This window comes from Tiliqua scincoides, chromosome 3, assembly GCF_035046505.1.
Source record: "Tiliqua scincoides isolate rTilSci1 chromosome 3, rTilSci1.hap2, whole genome shotgun sequence".
NCBI classification, from domain to species: Eukaryota; Metazoa; Chordata; class Lepidosauria; order Squamata; family Scincidae; genus Tiliqua; species Tiliqua scincoides.
Genome location: NC_089823.1, coordinates 74,284,491 through 74,303,534, shown reverse-complemented (window position 1 = coordinate 74,303,534; position 19,044 = coordinate 74,284,491). Strand labels below are relative to the sequence as shown.

Below are 19,044 nucleotides of genomic sequence, written 5' to 3'. Positions count from 1 at the left end.
TCAACTCAACATTGATCGCTATTTTAAAACTTCATTTTCAAGGACATGGCTTCTGGTTTTTACTGAGATATATCTTATTCCCCTGCTCAGAATAATAAATCTACATGCTCAATCCCCCCACACTATAAAAAAAAATCAGTGACACTACATTTTGAGTTCCCAAGCTGAGTAGTGCTACCATTACCGATATTATTTCCAGCTCTGAATGGATCCGCTTATACATTGCTAATATAGTAACAGAGCAGTAATTCCCAAACCAGTAAACCAATACAGGTTGAGACTAATTATTCTCGTGGGTTCCCTTCCAAGCACTCACGTGGATTAAGAAAAACGCACTATAGCAAATCAATTTAAAAAACAAAGTTTCTTTGCTCCAGTGATTGAAAAACAACCTTGGTGACCTTTTGACTCTAAGATAAGAGTCATTAAGAAGACAATCCATCAGCACTTCACTCAGCCTCTCCCTTCACCAATGCAAAATGATCCCTTCTTTCACCTGCTCAGGGGAAAGGGAGGGGTCCACTGGAGAGAGAAGGATTGATGGATTGTTAGCCTGCTGCCCCCCCCTCTCATTAAGGAGGCTGTTGTTAAAGGACTGTTCAGTTTTTAAAACTGATTTTAAAGGGATGCATTTTTCCCCTTCTCCAGGGATCAGCACATTCCTTCTCATTTGCAGGGGCCATTCCTGTTGAGTCAAATCTATGTATAAAAAAATCTGTGTATAAATAGGCTGGACCTGTAATTCCCAAAATGTGAGTTCGGACCTACCAGTGGGTTGTGACCCAATTTTTGGTGGGTCGCAAAATTGACAAAGGCAGATTAGGCTATGTGCATCAAGGGTTAAACAGTTGCTACTTGGGAGGGAGCACTGCTGCCCAATCACCATTATAGCCACACCCCTTGGCATTTATAAATCAGGCAGTAGCCTTTAGGGAAGGGGTCTCCAAACCCTGGCCCGGGGACCAGATGCGCCCCGCAGCGAGCCTCTATCCGGCCCACGGCCAGCCTCTGATCCCCTGAGACCCTCTGGCCCAGCTGACCAAAAACAACCAGAGTTGTGCTTGTGGGGTGGGGGAACGGTGGTCCATTTAAGTGCGTGCTTTATTTCTTGGGCTATATCCATGCTTAAATAAGTCCTAGACATTTGAGCCCATTCATTTATTTGTTCATCTAAGTTCTATCTCCACTGCATTTATTTAAATTTTATATTTAATTTTTTTCCGGCCCTCAACACTCTGCCAGCTATTTGATGCGGCCCTTTGGCTGAAACGTTTAGAAACCCCTGCTTTAGGGGAAGGCCACCAGAATAGTCTTGATCCAATGAATGTGAAGCTCAACAAATGCTCAACAACAACTGAAATTCAGCTCTACTCTCCCCTAGTATAGTAGGGGGCACCTTGCAGAAGGTGTCCTGCAAAAGGATAAAAACAATACAAACAGAGGCTTGAGCAGCTGGGAAAGTAAAACACTTCTTTTTAGGCTCATAAAGCTAGATGGGTCCTGACAAAGTGCCATTTTAAAAATTGGGTCCCAGTGCTAAAAAGTTTGGGAACAACTGTCCTAAACAAAATAGATAGAAGAGATTCTTATCCAGGTATATACGTATCTTGGTGACTGCAAATCAAGTCAAGATTTCCATAAGAGAATGGGCAATCATGGATATGACACCACAGACAGAAGGCTCAGAGTGCCCTACATGTAAATATGTTACTTTTCATCAGTGCAGTTAAGTGTACACAGTCATCTAAATATTTGACTTGGGTCTGAATCCTGCTAAAGGTATTTATGGCTAAGTCATGCTGAAAGTCTGTTGAATTGAGGAAGGTGTGATTAATATGTCCAGTGGTTTCAATGACTAACAGTCTAAACTTATGGCTAATTTAGAAAACTGCTATTTTTATTTAAAACGTCTTCCATGACTATCATTTTCATTTGCAGTATCAACAGGACAATACAGTAAAAGGCCAAGAGATAGCATGAAGATTGGGCAATTGCCCGGTCGGTCACAGCTGCCGGCATTGCCCAATCCTATCCAACCAGGTGCCCAGGGCTCCAGCAGCCCTGAAAGGGCTGTTGCTGGATCCTATGGGCACCAGGCTAGTGCCAGAAGTCTCTTGGGGAAGGGAGCATTTGCTTCCTGACCCCAGGTAATGCTGCTGCAGCGCCAATGGCTCTGTTCAGCTCTGCGTCTGCCTTTGAGAAGGCACAGAGTCAAGGAGGCCTGTGCTGGGCTTCCCAGCCAAGGAGGGAGGACAGGATATGGTGGCAGAGGCTGCTGTCATCTCCAACTGCTCCCGGGCCCAATCCTCCTCTCCCCCTGCCCTTCCCTGCCCTCCCCCAATCCCAAAACACTTTGCTGCCGGAGATGGGTGGATTCTAGCTGCTCCAATATGTGCGCCATGATCCTATCCTCTCTTCTTCTCCAAGTTCCTCCCCATTTCTCTCCTTGGACTGTCAATAGCTATGTAGCTGCGGTAGGTTCAAAGACACCCACAGGCCATCAGGAGACCTATGGAGAGTAAAATTATATATCTATATATAATTCATATTTGGTTCAACAGTATAACCTAGGCGTCTGCCAGTGCAGAGCCAGAGAGTTTGCTGCTTCTATTCCCAGATAATAAAGTCTTTGAGCTAGTTTCCCACACGGTAGAAAAAGTCTGCAGCTTGGCCCAAGACAGGGTCAGGCAGAGGTCTAGCAGTGTACTGTAAAGCTGCACCCCTATACATAGTCCCTGGGACTATGGACTTATGGGACATGCTTACAAGTCCCTACATTGGACTTATGGGACATGCTTACAAGTACACATGCATAATTGAGCACCGTTTGTCACATTAACTATTTAACATTGGGCTATAAATCAAACATAAATGATGCTCTGGAACAAAAAATATGTTCTCTCCATCTGTGCCAATGATTTTTTTCTATCATGTAATTGGGTTGAGTCTGTATCTGTGTGTCACTGTTGGGAGGCCTCCCATCCTTTCTGGCTAAAACCTCTAATGTACCAAATTCCCAGGCCCCAAATGCATACCCTCTCTTCATAGTTAGAGTTACCAGATACAAATTGGGACTGAGTGCCTTTATACCTTTCACCATTTTATAGAAGAGAGAATTTTGGCAGATGCTGCTGTTTAATCCATTCCATGATGAGCTGCACCAGCCAAAATTCCCCACACTATACAATGGTTAAAGGTATAGGCACTCTGTTCCCATTTGTATCTAGTAACCCTACTTAGGAATTTTATGTGTAGGGTCTCCTATCTGCAAAGGATTCCAGGCTCTCTGTTCTGCAAAGGAAAAGGACAGAGAACCAGTTTTATTAGACTGACACAGGTATTTCCTGACAGCATATTTCAAAGAAACCAGGAAGTTAATAAACCAAAATATATTAAATCATTAAGGCTGCAGTCCTATCCTTTCCTGGGAGTAACACCCATTGAATTCAGTGAAACTTACTTCTGAGTAGACATGCCTAACCTTGTGCTGGGAATTAGGCTGTTGCTGTTTGCCTAGTATGGATCACAGTGGAATTGGATTTTAAAAAAACACACAAAACAAAAACATTACATCTGAGCAATAGTGGATGCATACGTTTTTAGCTTCTTATTGTCAAGCAATATCTTACAAGGCAATTAGACACATTGTTAAATCTAACAGCTTGGAGGTTTGTTTTCTATATGCAGCTTTGCTTTCCATTAGAGGCTGGAAGGGGGAGAGAGAGAACTGGAAAGCAAGCTGTTAATAACTATAATGGCAATAACAACAGCCATTTTATATTGTTTCACACCGGGCTTATGAGGTACATTAAGAGCAGCTGTACCAGAAAAATACTTACACACCACAAATGTGAGGGGGAACATGCTGTTACCGTATTCATTAGGCATAATTCTATTCGACAAGAATATTCACAGGCAACAAAGCAGTCAGAACTCCAGAAGGCTGGGCATCCACTGAGAAACCAATAGGACCCCCAATTCCGGATCAATGGAGTCCTGGCACAGCATACAACCTCAGATTGTCCAAAGCACTGAAGAGACTGATGGCTTGCAGTGAGGAAACAAATGCAGGGTGGGAACTGATCTGAGAGGATGAAAACAAAGATGAGAAGCTTCAGTATTAGGCTGAAACCTCAGGAAACAAGCAGACATGGAAAAAGATGGGCCTGATGACAGAAGTGTTGCCTGGGTTGTTTTTGTTTTTTTAATATTTGTGATCTGTCATTGTCGCTGTAATGCCATTGCCCAAGCTAACCACCCATTATGCTGCCCTGCACTCAAGCCCACCTTCAGGTGTCTGGAAGGCCAGGAGTAGGTAGGGAGCCAAGCCTGGCAGAAACTGGCTGTCAGTAGGTGGAAGTAGGGGAAGAGTGAGCCAAGCAGAGCTAAAGTGCTTCTGTCTCCTTTCTCTTGCCAGACAGCTTCGGCTGCCCTGCATGCAGCCTCCTTGCTCACTGGGTCCTGTTTAAACTGTTATCTACTCTGGTCTTCTGGATCATTTGAAACAGGTCCTGGATGAGTGAGGAAGCTGCATAAAGGGAAGCCAAAACTGTAAGTAAGGAAGAGTGGTGGTACAGATCTTTATCTCCTGGTCCACTTAGCAGCTTTCTTAAGCAGCAAAGGGGAGAGCAGGAAGATGGAGTGGCAACCATAGCTGAGTTTTCCCTCTCCACTGCCCTAAATCTCTTCCTGCCCACTCTGAAAAAGCAAGACGAGGATCAAAATGCAAACTGGAGTGCTTTGATCTCTCCCCTCCCCACACACACAGGCTGAGCCTACTTATTGATTTTCTGTCTGTGGATCAGGTTCAGTAGGGGTCCCACCAGCTGCCTGTAGCCTTTACAAGCTTCAGAATGCCTCCTAGAGGCAAAAAAGAGTGACTGTTGGTTTTCTGACAAAGTCCCTCTGGGCTTTACCAGCCCTCCTAACGCCTCCTAATGGGCGCAATCCTAACCCACTTTCCAGTTCCTGGGTGGGGAAAAGGTGGGCAATGGGTGGCCCTGGGGGTGGGCAGGTGGGGAGCAGGAGGCGGGGCTGGGATCCGGCAGTTATGCCTGATCCCAACTCCCATTCGAGAATGGAGCAGCTCCAGAGGTGGCGCAAGTCCAAGGAGACCCATTGTGGCCAGCAGCCCTTACTGAGCTGCTTCTGGCCACAATCCTGCGCTGGATACAGCGCAAGCCTTCTGGCTTGCCTGTTCCAGGCAAGATTAGGATTGCGCCCTTCATCTTTCATGTATGAACGTCTACATTTTTTTTTAGGTTTGTTTCTACATTTCTCAGGTCACATACCCTTTTTATGCAAACTGATGAGATGGCTTTTACAAAATGCAGTGGAAAAAAAGGGATTATACTCTAGCAAATGCACAGAAACCATTTATGTAAAAGTTTCAATCTTCTTTCATTAAATGAAAACACAGCTTTTAGTTTGTGCATATTGAAGAACGGGGGGGATGGGGGACGACGACCAGCACTCTGCAGGACACAACAGCAAAAAAATCGAAGTTAACCAAAGGGTTGAACACTAATTATGTACAGAGCTAACAGCTGAGTGTAAGGAATTATTTAAACAAATAACATTTTAAATTACAATTGAAAGCAATTTTTTAAAAGTTTTTTTTTTTTTAAGAACATGCTGGAAATTGCATTTCTAGGAAATGAATTACAAGATAACCAAGAGCATAGTATCTCTAGGGAACAGAATATACTGTGAATTATCCTGTCAGCATTTACACTTTGTTAGCAGGATGTTAGAAATTGAACAAATAAAGAATCTTAGCCTATCCCTAGAATTTGAGGTGGATAACAAAGATTTGTTTATTGTGGGCAACCTTCAGTCTCGAAAGACTATGGTATCGCGATCTGAAAGGTGGTTCTGGAACAGCGTCTAGTGTGGCTGAAAAGGCCGATTCAGGAGTGACAATCCCTTCCACACTGGGAGCAAGTGCAGTCTGTCCCTAGTCTGTCTCCCTGGCTATGGGCCTTCCTTCTTTGCCTCTTTGCCTCAGACTGTTGGCCAAGTGTCTCTTCAAACTGGGAAAGGCCATGCTGCACAGCCTGCCTCCAAGCGGGCCGCTCAGAGGCCAGGGTTTCCCACTTGTTGAGGTCCACTCCTAAGGCCAGGATTGGGGGGGGGGGGAGACAACAGAATTGCAAACAAAAAGGCAGTTGTTTTTTTAAGCAATTAAATTATTTAACACAACTCATGCTAAGCAAAATAAATGCTAACCTCACAGGACAGCAGTCGTAAGATAGTATCACAAACCAGGACACGGCACCTTCTTTATGACAAGCTGGCCATATAAAGATTGAACAAGAAGCTCTAATAGCAGTTGTATTCAGGGGTTATTAAATTGGGTATGTTATACCTGAAGAGAGGAGAAGAAGATGAGCCCAGCTAGCCATGCTCCCTGGTCCTACAGTGCTCTGTGACCATGGTCTCTTCTCAACTTGGGTTTAGCATTTATCTGATTACAGCAGCACTGAATCTGGAGAAACTGGAGATTTTGGAAACTTGGATGCCCAGAGAGAGAAGGGGATGTAACTAAGGAACACAACAGCACAGGGGGTAAGCTGGCTAGCTCATTCTCCTGCCCCTACCCACACTCCTTTTTCCCCTCTATACCCAGGTGCATCTCGCCCAGGCTTCTAGCGCCTCATTAGGGACCCAAGCCTATCCCTTGGCACCGGTGATGATACAACCACGCTAAAAAGGCAGACACTATGTCCTATGGTGGGGGGGGGGGGGGAGTGATCTAAAGGCGAAAAGGAGGTAAGTAAAAATATTTATATTTACTTAAGCCCTGGGGATGCCTACCAGCCCATTCCTAACCAACTTTCCAGCACCAGTGCAGCCACAATGCAGCCCTGAGGGAATGGAACAAACATTCCTGTACTTTGAGGAGGCCTCTATTATTGCCTTCCCCACTGCAGAATGCAGCATGTACCCGGTTGGCATGGCTGTATCAGCACTGAAAAGTTGGTTAGGCTTGGATTGCATGGGCCTACTACACAGATGTATGCCACCTGTTTTGATGGCATAAATCGAAGGGGGAAAAGGGATGGGGAGGTTTACAAAAGAGGAGATAAGACCCGGCATGCATCATTGCCTCTGGAACCTCCTTCCCCATTCTGTGTTTCCCCCTGCAGAATGACCCAATCCTCCCCACCCGCAATCTGGGCCCTCTGCTGACTTAGCAGTGCCAAGGGATCCAGGAAATTCTCATGAAGATGAAGGTCCTGAAAATGCCCAGTAAACGGTTAGGATAATCACCAGCCAAAATTCTGGACACAAAAAAGAGTTAGGCTGCAATCCTATCCACACTTACCAGAGAGTAAGCCCCATTGACTAGAATGGGGATTACTTCCAAATAGATAGGCATAGGATTGGGGTTGCAATTGATTAAAAAAGTTGAATTTCATTTTTTAAAATGTTTCTTCTTTGTACCTTATGTTAGCTGAAATAATAGCCCAATCCTATCCAACCCAGTGCCCAGGGCTCCAGCAGCCCTGAAAGGGCTGTCGCTGGATCCTGTGGGCACCAGGTTGGTGCCAGAAGTCTCCTTGGGGAAGGGAGCATTTGCTTCCTGACCCCAGGTAATGCTGCTGCGGCACCAATGGCTCTCTTCAGCTCTGCGCCTGCCTTTGAGCAGGCACAAAGTCAAGGAGGCCTGTGTTGGGCTGCCCAGCCAAGGAGGGAGGATATGGTGGCAGAGGCTGCCATCATCTCCAACCACTCCCGGGCCCAATCCTCCTCTCCCCCTGCCCTCCACCCATTCCAAAACACTTTGCTGTCAGATGGTAGTGGAACTTACTGCCGGCTGCTCTTACAGCATCCTCTTCCGGGGCTGAGCCCAGCACCGACTGCACAGACCCAGCACCAGCAGCTCCTCCTCACCAAGTGCCACAGAAGACTTGAGACATGTTTGCAACACCCAAAGCAGGTGGTATGGGCATCCTGCTGGCACCAGGCCTGATAGGATTGGGCCCTAAATTACCATGACTCTTATGACTAAAACCTCCATGCAGCCATCATCTAACTTACAAACTCAAAGTTCCACAGCCGTGTCACACAGTTAAATTATATGGTTTTTTACTGGAAGATAACATTTTAAAATAATTTGCAAATATGGATTGATCATCCGTTTGACTTTAATAGGTCGAATTAGCTTCGTTGAGATAGTTAAAGTCTGCAAATTATTTTCTTAAAGTGTCTCGATTAAGGAAAATTACCAATTATTTCAATGCCTCACAAAGGTTGCTGTAATGTGCCTATGGAAAAAAGAGCAAGATTGCTACTATTAGCTTCCACATTTTAGACAGTTTTTAATGAAAGGCAGGTTTTTTTTATTTTATAAACAAACACAGATAAGTTAAAAAGAAAACCTTAAAACAGCAGAAGCCCACACACCAACACATGTACTAAATGCTAGTCACTCACAGCCCAGTCCTATCCTGGCAGAACTGCTACGTGCAGTAGTGCCAAAATGATGACCACTTGGCCCTGCCAAGGCCACTGGAGATCTCCTTGGGGGAAGGGGACTTCTGTCCCCTTCTGCCAAGGAAGCCCCAGGCCCCACAGTGGGGCTTCTCAAGTCTTTGCTGGCTAATTTGCCGGTGCAGACTTGAGAACCTTCATATCAGGTTTTTAAGCCCAACATGGAGATAGGATTTGGTGGAGCAGGTCTCCAGGCTGGTTCCTCCCCCCACCATACTTCACCCTAAAACACCTTCCCCCGCCCCAAAAACCTGCACTGCCACCTGGCGGTGCAACTTACCTCTGGACTCTACTACAGCATCCTGTCCAGCACTGGGCCCAGCACCTGGCGCCAGCACTCCCTCTTCAAAGAGTGCCGTAAACATGCTTTTTTGTATATTTACGACACCCTGCACCAGTGCTGGAGCTGGTTTGGATTGGGCCCTCAATCACTGGCACTGAGTGGGACTTAGGGCCCATTCATATACAAATTTCCAGTGCCAAAGTAGCTGCCATGCAAGGGAACAAATATTCCCTTACTTTGAAGAGACCTCTGTTACTGTCCCTCCACCACAGGATGCAGCGCATGCCCCACTGGTATGGCTGTATTCATGTTGGAAAGTTGGATAGGATTGGGCCCCACAATGGAACTTGCATCCAAGTAACCGAGCATAGAATGGATGGATAAAGTGGATAGAGGGATGTTCTTTTCCCTCTCACACAATACCAGAATCGGGGGACATCCACTAAATTTGAGTGTTGGGAGAGTTAGAATTAAAAGAGAGTTAGACAAAAAATATTTCTTAATCCAGTCTGTGGACCTCTTTGTGATCTAAATGCCTTTGAAAGGGGATTGGACAGATTTCTGGAGGAAATGTCCATCACAGTTTACAAGCTATGATGGGTATGTGCGACCTCCTGGTTTTAGAAGTAGGCTACCTCAGATTGCCAGATGCAAGGGAGTGGCCACAGGATGCAGGTCTCTTGTTGTCTTGTGTGCTCCTTGAGGCAGCTGGTGGGCCACTGTGAGATACAGGAAGCTGACTAGATGGTCCTTTAGTCTGATCCAGTGGGGCTCTTCTTATGTACTTATGTTACAATTGTGTTCTCATACAGGATTGCCCTAAAACTGTAGATTCCGAATCAAATCATGTGTCGACAAAACAATTAACATTTGCACGGTGTTGGCAATGCTGTTTCCCACTGATTGTTTTTTCCCCCCTTAGGACATGAAATTAGGGCTAACAAGTATTGCATAGAATTTTTATCTATTTTCTATCACACCAGCTGAGAGCATTGTCAATGAGTGTCAATGAAGTCATTGTCATTGAACATTGTCATTGAGTCAACATTGTCAATGAAGTCCTCAATCAAGCTCTAACTGGTGAATCTGCAGTTCATAGAGAAATGAGTCTTCTCCAGGTTTGTCCACTCTGGGCATAAAGGAACTTCATGGTTTTCCAGCCAAAGAGCTTCCCACATATATCCCTTTAAGGCAGCGATTTTCAACCTTTTTTCATCTCTCAGCACACTGACAAGGCGCTAAAATTATAAAGGTACACCATCAATTTTTTGACAATTGACAAGGCACACTCATTGATAGTAGGGGTTTGCATTCCCCAGTGGCCCTACTAACAAATGACCTTCCCTCCAACTCTCGCAGCACACCTGCAGACCATCCGCTACACACCAGTGGTTGAAAATGGCTGCTTTAGGGTTTATGAAAATTGCCAACCCAAAAGTCTTAAACTGTTCAGTTTTTCTCATAGTTTGCCTACATTTTCAGCATCAGGCATTTATGAATCAAAATGTCAAATGTAACAGAGTCATCATATCATAATTATAATCATCATGCTATTAACAAAGTTGTCCAAATCCACTTGATGAATGCATCTACTGAATCATGATTTCCTTCCACCAATTGTGCTGAAGAGGGAAGAACACACCTTTTGTGTTGAACAGAGCATCCCTCCAGATGGGCTTCCTCACCTGAGTTGCAGTGCACATGGCCATGTTACCCGTGACTACAAAAAAAGGAGGTTATAACATTAGTGGTCTTACACCAATGCTTCACCATGGCAAACAAAAGGACTTATGTGGAATAATGAGAAGATATTATAATGAGAACTGAATAATTCCCATTCTTGAGCTTAACCTTGTCAGTCTATTTTAAAAATAGCAATTTCATTAAAAAAAAAAAGAACAAGTAGCTAATCCTCGCCATCTTTGGAATGATATGAAAGACCTGATACTTTTGAGAAATCAATATAGAAAATCTTTCGTGAAATTTAAAGTTTTAGTTTCCTCTGTGAAGTAGCATTAATACCCATGGAGAAAAGAAGTTCAGTAAAAGCCATCTGAACTGGCTTTAAGATACTGGCGATTGTTGTACCTGATTCAATTGAGTTACTCTGTGACCTTTTATTCTAACATCTTTTTCAAGATTGAGGTAGGTTGAGAAGATTGCAGCATTTTTGTAAATATTTGTTTTCAGAGGTAGAGCTAAAAGGCAATTAAACATCTGCCTGTGACACTTGAATAAAGGCCAGACAGAGCATGTTGATTTTTGGATGTTCTCTGCAGAAACAAAAGAGAAGTGTTTTTAGTGGTGGTTCCATCATTCTAACCTTTTTGTTGCTGGGGGAAACCCCATTCTATAAAGGCAGCCAAGCTAATAATCTATCAAGTCTCTCAGCCAGCAGCCAAATGAAGAGAGAGGACACCTATGGGGACCATTATCAATTACGGTTTCTGAACAGTCATCCTAAGTAGCCCCACACAGAGGTCATTCCAATCGTCCTGGCTTGATTTCATGAGTGCATAGATAACCATGCAGGTCATGTTTCACTGATCCAAGAAAAGAAGCAGCTGGCACCACAGCCTAAGCCAGCTGAAGGCACTCCAAGCCATGACGGTCACCTGAACATTCAGGTTTAGAGCCAAATTCAGGAGTATCTGTGAACTCCTTTTTTTCTTCAAGAGAAATGGAACTGTATCCAGAACAAGTTGATAGGCCAATTCCTGGGCCACAGTTCTCCTTACTGATAGTGATTCTGCCTTGTTCAAATTTAGATCCTATCGGTGCCTTGTGCTGCTAGAAGTAGCATTTTGGCAGCACAAGGACCTTTTTGGCAGTGCAAAAGTCAGGCTACCATTCCATGCTTCCAGGCCACTGCAAAAAAAGGGGCAAGCGTGCTCAGCAGCTGCTCCCAAAGTCCAAGTGCCCATAAGTTGGTGGTGAAGGTGTGTCATGGACAGGGTGCAGGAGGGCAGAGGGAGTTTCAGATGGGGTCGGGGAAGGCAAGGGGTGGACAAGGGGTGGATCTTGTTTGCCCCGGTGTGTGTCATCCTATCCCCTCTTTCCCAACCCACCCCTTTTCTCAGACTTATGCCAGCACAATGGCTGGCGTAGGTCTGAGGAGACCCATAGGCAACTGGATAGCTTACCAGTGGGTGAGTTAAAATATTTTTAAAAATATTTTTATTTACCTTCTGCTGGCTGTCCATCTCCGTCTCCTACCACTGGGTACAGCGCACACTTCATCAGGGCAGCTGCACTAGCACCAATAGTGAGGGATAATGGGGCAGGTAGTTTCAGTTTGCTAGGCCTCATCCAGCCTATCACTGATTCCCGACACTAAGTCAGGACTTCCACAGCCTCTGTGAATGAAGATGGAAAGTGCAGATAGATCTGGGTGTCATCCACATATTGATGACAATCGAACCCCAAATGACCTACCCCTGTGGTTTCATGCAAATATTAAAAAATATGGGAAACAGAACTGAACCCTGAGGGACACCACAGGGTCAATAGCCAAGGTGTTGAATAGGACTCCCCCAGCACCACCTTCTGAAAACTGCCCGACTGCAGCCTATATTTTCAGAATCACCAAAGAGGTGCTAGCAATGGCCTTCCTTTTTCAGGTTCTTCTGACTAGTGAGTTGTTTCATTTATTTTTATAATGTGTGATACCATTTTTAGCCAGTTTGTATTATAATCTAGTTCTCTGCTGTATTAGTGTGGAAGCCCAGGAACTTGCACTCTGATGTGAATCCAGGAGACTGAAGAATTATACCAAAATGGAATGTGAAAGTTATTAAACATTATCTCCATGCTCAACTTACTCAACGCGCTGCATATGTGAAAACACAGACAGTCATTTACAGTTGCCTAACCGAATACTGATATAGATTTTTTAAAAATCCAGAATGAATAAGGATACGGTAGACTATCATTATAAAATCATTTCTCTCTCTCTCTCTCTCTCTCTCTCTCTCGTCCCCTTCCCCCTGCAACAGATGCATTTCTAAAGGGGAAAAGAGAACAGTAGTGTTTAATTACTGCTCCCAAACACAGATGGTGCCTGCAGCAGTCTCTATGAATCCAAACAAGAACATATATCAATTGTACTGTCCGCTCTGCTTCCATTGAAGTGAACCCTAGGAGGATCCTGTTAGTAAACTCTGACTGAAAATGTGCAATGGAGGCAGTGGTTCAAATCTTAAATAAAACAGTGTTCTTCCCTTCTCTTTAATCCCCCTGGGAAGCCCAGTTAATTAAAGCTGTTTATTACAACTTGATCAAAAAGTCTGAATTCTATGTGTCCTACATCTAGCTACTACAATATTCTCTGTCATTCAGCCTCATGAGACCCTGAAGACTCTGACTTGGTAATGCAGCCATCAAAGAGATAGGCTAACTAACTCTTTAGTTAAAGCTGTTTGTTCCAAGGTGCACTGCAAAATGTGCTCCAGGCTTTCTAAAGCTGCCCCTCCCCCTCCTGTCTTTACTTTAATCTCAGATTTCCATGCCATATTTAAATTAACATCGGAATCAAATTAATTATTTTGTAACTAAATTGGTGTAAAGCAGGCTTGCCATATTAGCTGGCTGGCCACATTTGTTTTGGAATCTTCGTGTTCCTCCTGGTGCCTGTTTTCATCCATTGCTGACCTGCATTGCTGGCCAGCTTTCATTTAAAAAACAAAAAAGCAAAAGCAAGAGAAAAAAGCGCATTTTGATCCATTTCATTTTGTAATTTTTTTAAAATCTGTATGCTTTTATTTATAGGTTTTTACAGCTGCATTTTTGCATCACTTTCAACATAGGAAAAGGTGGCATATAAATCTGAAATAAAAAATAAAATCCTAGCTGTTAGGGCTGCATCGTCCGTGGAACTGGAGGGTGTCTATTACTTGTGACTTTATTCCCTAGAATAGCTTAGGAATCTCCCTTGGTGCCATAGAATAGAAGGGAGAGAAGGGAGGGAAGGTGAAGTTGCACTCTGTAATCAAAGCAGTTATGAGTGAAGCTAGCTGATCGTCCTCTTCCCCCTGATGGGCAGGGAGAGAAGGATCCCAGCTGTCTGAGTGAAACTGGCAGGCTCCAAACTTGGATAAGGGAGGCAGCTACAGCTCAGTTGGAGATACAGCTGTTTTCGGTTGAACACTGAACATTGCTTCTGGACTGGGCTGGTGTCTGCCACACGGTTTACCTTCAGTGCCCATATCTGTGGCCAAGTAGTGTTCCTGGTGTCTTTGCTGCCCTGGAACAAGCCTGGAAATACTGCCCCCTCTGGTTGCATCTGATGGTCTTATGAGGCCTGGAGAGGCCGTTCACAGCTTCTCCGGTCCTCAGAAGGCCTTCTAAGGCCTGTTAAAGGCCTTAGAAAGGTACTTCCAGTTTCCCCCTCCAAAATTGGAACGGCTTTTCTAAGGCCTGCTGAAGGCCTTAGAAGGCCTTCCAAGGGCCAGAGAGGCCACACGCTGTCAGGAACTTCACACGCTGTCAGAGGCGATTGGTCAGGGGCGCAACAATGGCATGGAACCGGGCAGCATGGCTGGTGGTGACGGCTCCCCCCAGCCATGCCGCCCGGGAGCACTTGCACCTGCTGACCCCCCTAGGTATGCCACTTCTGTCCCCCCCCCCCCAGCAATTGGACTCTTATCATCTCTCACCCCTTTCCCCAAAATCCATCTGCTTTCTTCATTTGCACTTTTTATTTTATTCCAAACACATTTTTGAAAAAGGCTACAACCCTGCATTCACTTATAGGAGAGTAAACTCACTGAACTTTTGAAACACATTCTTTTGGGTAAATATGCATACGATCAGATAATATGCCTACTCTCCACTCATCAGGAATGAATTGGAAAAGCGTACTTTTATGAGTTATTAATGACATTTCCTTTTAACTCTCACTTCATAGCCATGAATCACAATTCCTTCACTCGTTGCTCTCCAAGAAGTACTCCCCCTAGCCAAGCCTTGAGATGCTGCTTTAAAAATAAAGTTATTGTTAGCCCAGTTTATAAAAATAAAAAAAAAACACTGCCATTTATGCAGGCCTCAAATACAATCTATTGACTGCCTAATAATGGTTCTTGCATAGCTAAGTGTGTTTTGCAGTCCTCATTGTTCTTGCATGTAACAAGTATTCAAGCAGCAAGCAGCCAGGTCTGTGCACCAGTTGACAGAGGACAGCCACTGGCACTGGTAAGTCAGTGCAGGGGGGTGGGAGGGAGGCAGGGAGACAGTGAAACTCATTGGGGAGGGGGACTTTTTTCTAATCTCATTAGATACACCAAATACCTCATATCACACACTCACCATTGTGACAAGAACATACCACACTCTTAGGGCATAAAAATATGTCATTCATTCTTAAAAGGTGACAAGAGTATTTCTTTACATGCAATATTTCTATCTCTATTCTTTTATAATGAAACTGTGATCTTTGATTTGAAGTGATCTCTCTTTGAGTCCTTCTTAAGGGAGGAGAATTTTCTACAATATACTGGTGGGTTATCCAGTCTCAGATCCCTGGTTTCAATAGAGCTGAGTGCTTCATTGCATTGTGTTTTCCTTCTGAGGGCTACAGCAAGAGGCTTGTCTTCCTGTACATTTAGGGAAGTTCCCGAACTGTCCATTGTGGTGCCTTAGAGTGCCAGGACACATTCACAGGGGCGCCATGGGATGTCCCCATTGACCATTCCTATCTGTTCACCCCAGACTTCATCATCTTGGATCGTGCAAGTTCTCACAAGATTTGGGCACCCCCGCATTGATTTACCAGCCCTCATAGGATTGGGCTATATGTTTCACTTAACAATAAAATCTGCAGATATATTAATAACTGCATTTGAGACAGAGAACATATTGATATGTGTTACTGATGAATCACACACAGTGATGCAGACCCATGGCATTTGCAAATTATCTCTTTGTTATAAACAGTCTATAAATTGCTATTTTAGTATTGTTAGTATTTTTTTTTTCCATGACAATAAATAAAGATCTATTGTGCCTGGCTTAAACATGAAAAAAGTAAGGAGTAATAAAATCACTTCCACTAATTTTTTGACACATAAAAGTTCAGATAGGAATGAGCAGGGGAGGGCAAAGTACCTTTCGCAAAGAGTCTCCCGAGCAGCTCATTTTTGAAGTCTCTAATAATCTGATGTTTGTGCAGCAAAAGAAATTGAACACAAATTAATGCTAACAACTTTTGCTGCTGGAGATTATTCTAGCCTTGTATTGTAATGCATCATTACTTTCATAAATGGTAAAGGTTTTTCCCCCCTTTATGAGTGATAGAAAAAAAGTAGAATACATTAAAACGAAATAATACAAATACAATCAGCAGCAGGAAAAAAGTTGATGATACATAAAAATAAAAATAAAATATTTTCAATAATCTATATTCTATGAACCATAATCCATAAATAATGAATATGCATATAGGTCTAAGAAAAGCTTCCAAATATTCAAAAATATGTAAATTCATAATACCCTGCAGATGCCCGATCTCATCTGATCTCGGAAGCTAAGCAGGGTCAGGCCTGGTTAGTACTTGGATGGGAGACCACCTGGGAATACTGGGTGCTGTAGGCTTATACCATAGTCTTTCGAGACTGAAGGTTGCCAACCAGTTGCCTGTAATCCATTTGTTGAAATGCTGATATTAAAAGGTTCTCAGTCCATTTGGTAATAGTAGGAGCATTACAGCCCAGTTCCATCCCTGTCACTCCATAGCATGCAGCTGCACTGATGGAGCGCATACTACATGGTAGTGGTGGTGGGGAAAACATTCAGTGAGAGGTAAATAAAAATCTTTTTTACTTACTTCCCAGGCTGGCTGATTTTCAATGGGTATTCTTGGACCCACATCAGCTATTTTTCTGGCATAAGTCCGATGAGGGGGGGGGGGTATGGCAGATTGGAGGATAGGATCCAGTGTACACCTTTGCCACCAAGATCCACCTCCTCCAGCCTGCTCCCTGTCTCTCCTCCTCTCCCCAAATGTCCCCCAACCACCCATGAACAACCCCTTCTGCTACCTTATCTGAGCCAGCGCAGTGTCCAGAAGGTTCTGGTGCATGTGCAAAGCCACTGGCCATTTCTCCGTGACATCAGCATGATGTTTGTGTCATCACAGGTCATTTACAAGAGCTGATTGGAAGATCCACTGTCATACAAGGCTCATAGGATTAGGCTAACACATGCTGAAGTTGTTTATGAATATTCACCCATTATCACAGAGCTTTATGGCCTCCCACTGAATGTCCAGCAGTGCACAGCTTCATGTGCTCTTGGAGTGCTTATTGCAACTGCCATAAGGCAGTCGCCACTGGCGGAATGCTAGTTCTATCAAATAATAGAGTCCAATAGGATTGAGCTGATAACACAGGCCTACAAAATTTAGGGTCAGAAAAGTTTTTTCCCAAACTTTATGGTGGCTTGATATGAATTTGGGGTGCCGATTCCAAAAATGGCATCCGTTTTGCCCTATCACATCTAGTTTTGGAGACACGGCATAGCCTCATTAGTGAATGGTTCAAGCAGCTTCCTCATGAGGAAGCCTGCACCATGGCTTCTTCATGAGGAAGCTGCTTGAACCATTCACTAATGAGGCTATGCCGTGTCTCCAAAACTAGATGTGATAGGGCAAAACATTTTAGGAATCGGCACCCCAGATATACCCAGGAATTGGTGTAACGTTTAAGGAAGCAATATGTGTGTTGGCATGTGTAATAGAAGAATAAAATCAAATAATCCAACTGCATATGAAACAACCAAAGGAAGGGCAGAAGGCAATGTGGCCACACCACAGTTCAGGGTGATGGCCTTCTTAGCCGGGCCCTGTCCTTCATAAGTTAAGCCATTTCTGCCCAATGCTCCATATAGGCAACAGGGACCAAATGTGTACACCTGTGTGCCAGGCAAAAATGGGTTAAGGCAGGGAAAAAGCTGCACTGATTGGTGCACTTGAACTGCAAGGTGGAGCTTCACAGCATTTTGGCAAAGAGAGGCTGCACTGCTTCACTCTGAGCTTCTGAGCCTTTTAAGGGTTGGATAGGGATATTTTGCTTTACTCCTGATTGACATTTGGAGGGAGGTTTTTTGCCTACCTGAGACCATCTCTTTGGGGTGTAGCATTTTATCTAGCCAGGTCGGTCACTTCTGGCAGGTATAGTGTGGGACTGGGAGTAGGATTAGAGATCTTAGCTAAGCAAGAACCAAAGGGGGAGCCAGATAGCAGTGAAGGGCATGTTGGTTCACCAAGAATGCTTTGAACAGAAAAACAAGTTCTGTTCTGGAAGTGTGTACACTTCCTATCCCCTGCCCTAAAGTGAACAGCCAATGACTCTCTTCATGATAAGGTTAGCAGGGTCTACCTCTTTGATAAACAAGAACTAATTGCTAGATGGAGATAGATGAAAGAAAGATGCAGGCTATTCATTCAGCACCAGCTTTTCCTGGATTTTGCCTGCATAATGTGAGGCATTCTACCCAGCAATCCTTAAATGTCAATTGCTGCCATTTTACATTAAAGATAAAGCTTGCAAATGAAGTCTTAATGCCTTTGTTGTTGACAGCTACCGAAGAAGCTGGATGATTTAAGCCACTTTAAATATCTCTCATAACCCATTCTCCTCCACAAAGGTAAATGGATTTAATTTCCCCACCATCGAAACAGTCTGATGCTGCCCCAGTTGCAGGGGATGCTTCTTGATTATTTCGTGGGGCGCTTAATTATTTTCCTCCCTAGAAACACACGCAGCAGAGGGGGAGGGGGAGGGACAGGCCATCCATTCGGCATTATCTGGAAATGGTTCTTTTGTTTTAAAATGTAAAGCAATTTTACATTGAGACCCAGGGCTCAGCAGGGGCAAGGATTCCGGAATAAATAATGCTGTGGATTGCTGAGTAAGAGTCAGTTCTTTCTCCCCACTTATTTTCATTACTTTAACCCAGAAGATGTTTCCGAAACGTTTTCTAGGGCTACTCTTTGACATTGAGTACAGAGTTCCAGACTGAACCCAATAGAGGTCTGTCTCAAATTATACCCTGAAAAAAAAATACACCTCAATTAACTCAGTAATTCTTCATTTTGTATCCTACGTGCAGAAAATAAAAGAAAATAACCACACTATGAAACCTGTACGACTCCTGTATAATCTGCTAGTGATAGTCTTACTTGGTGTAACTCTTATAGTATGAGAAGGCTCACACCAAGATAACCAAGGTGTAATTCTTATCATGCGTTTTTTTTCCACCACTGTAAA

At 44.0% G+C, this 19,044-nt stretch overlaps 1 pseudogene; it reads left to right on the top strand.

Annotated features, from left to right (window-relative positions):
• The first annotated feature begins 16,250 nt into the window (after positions 1-16,250).
• Positions 16,251-16,369, top strand: LOC136646855 (5S ribosomal RNA; annotated as a pseudogene).
• Positions 16,370-19,044: the final 2,675 nt, after the last annotated feature.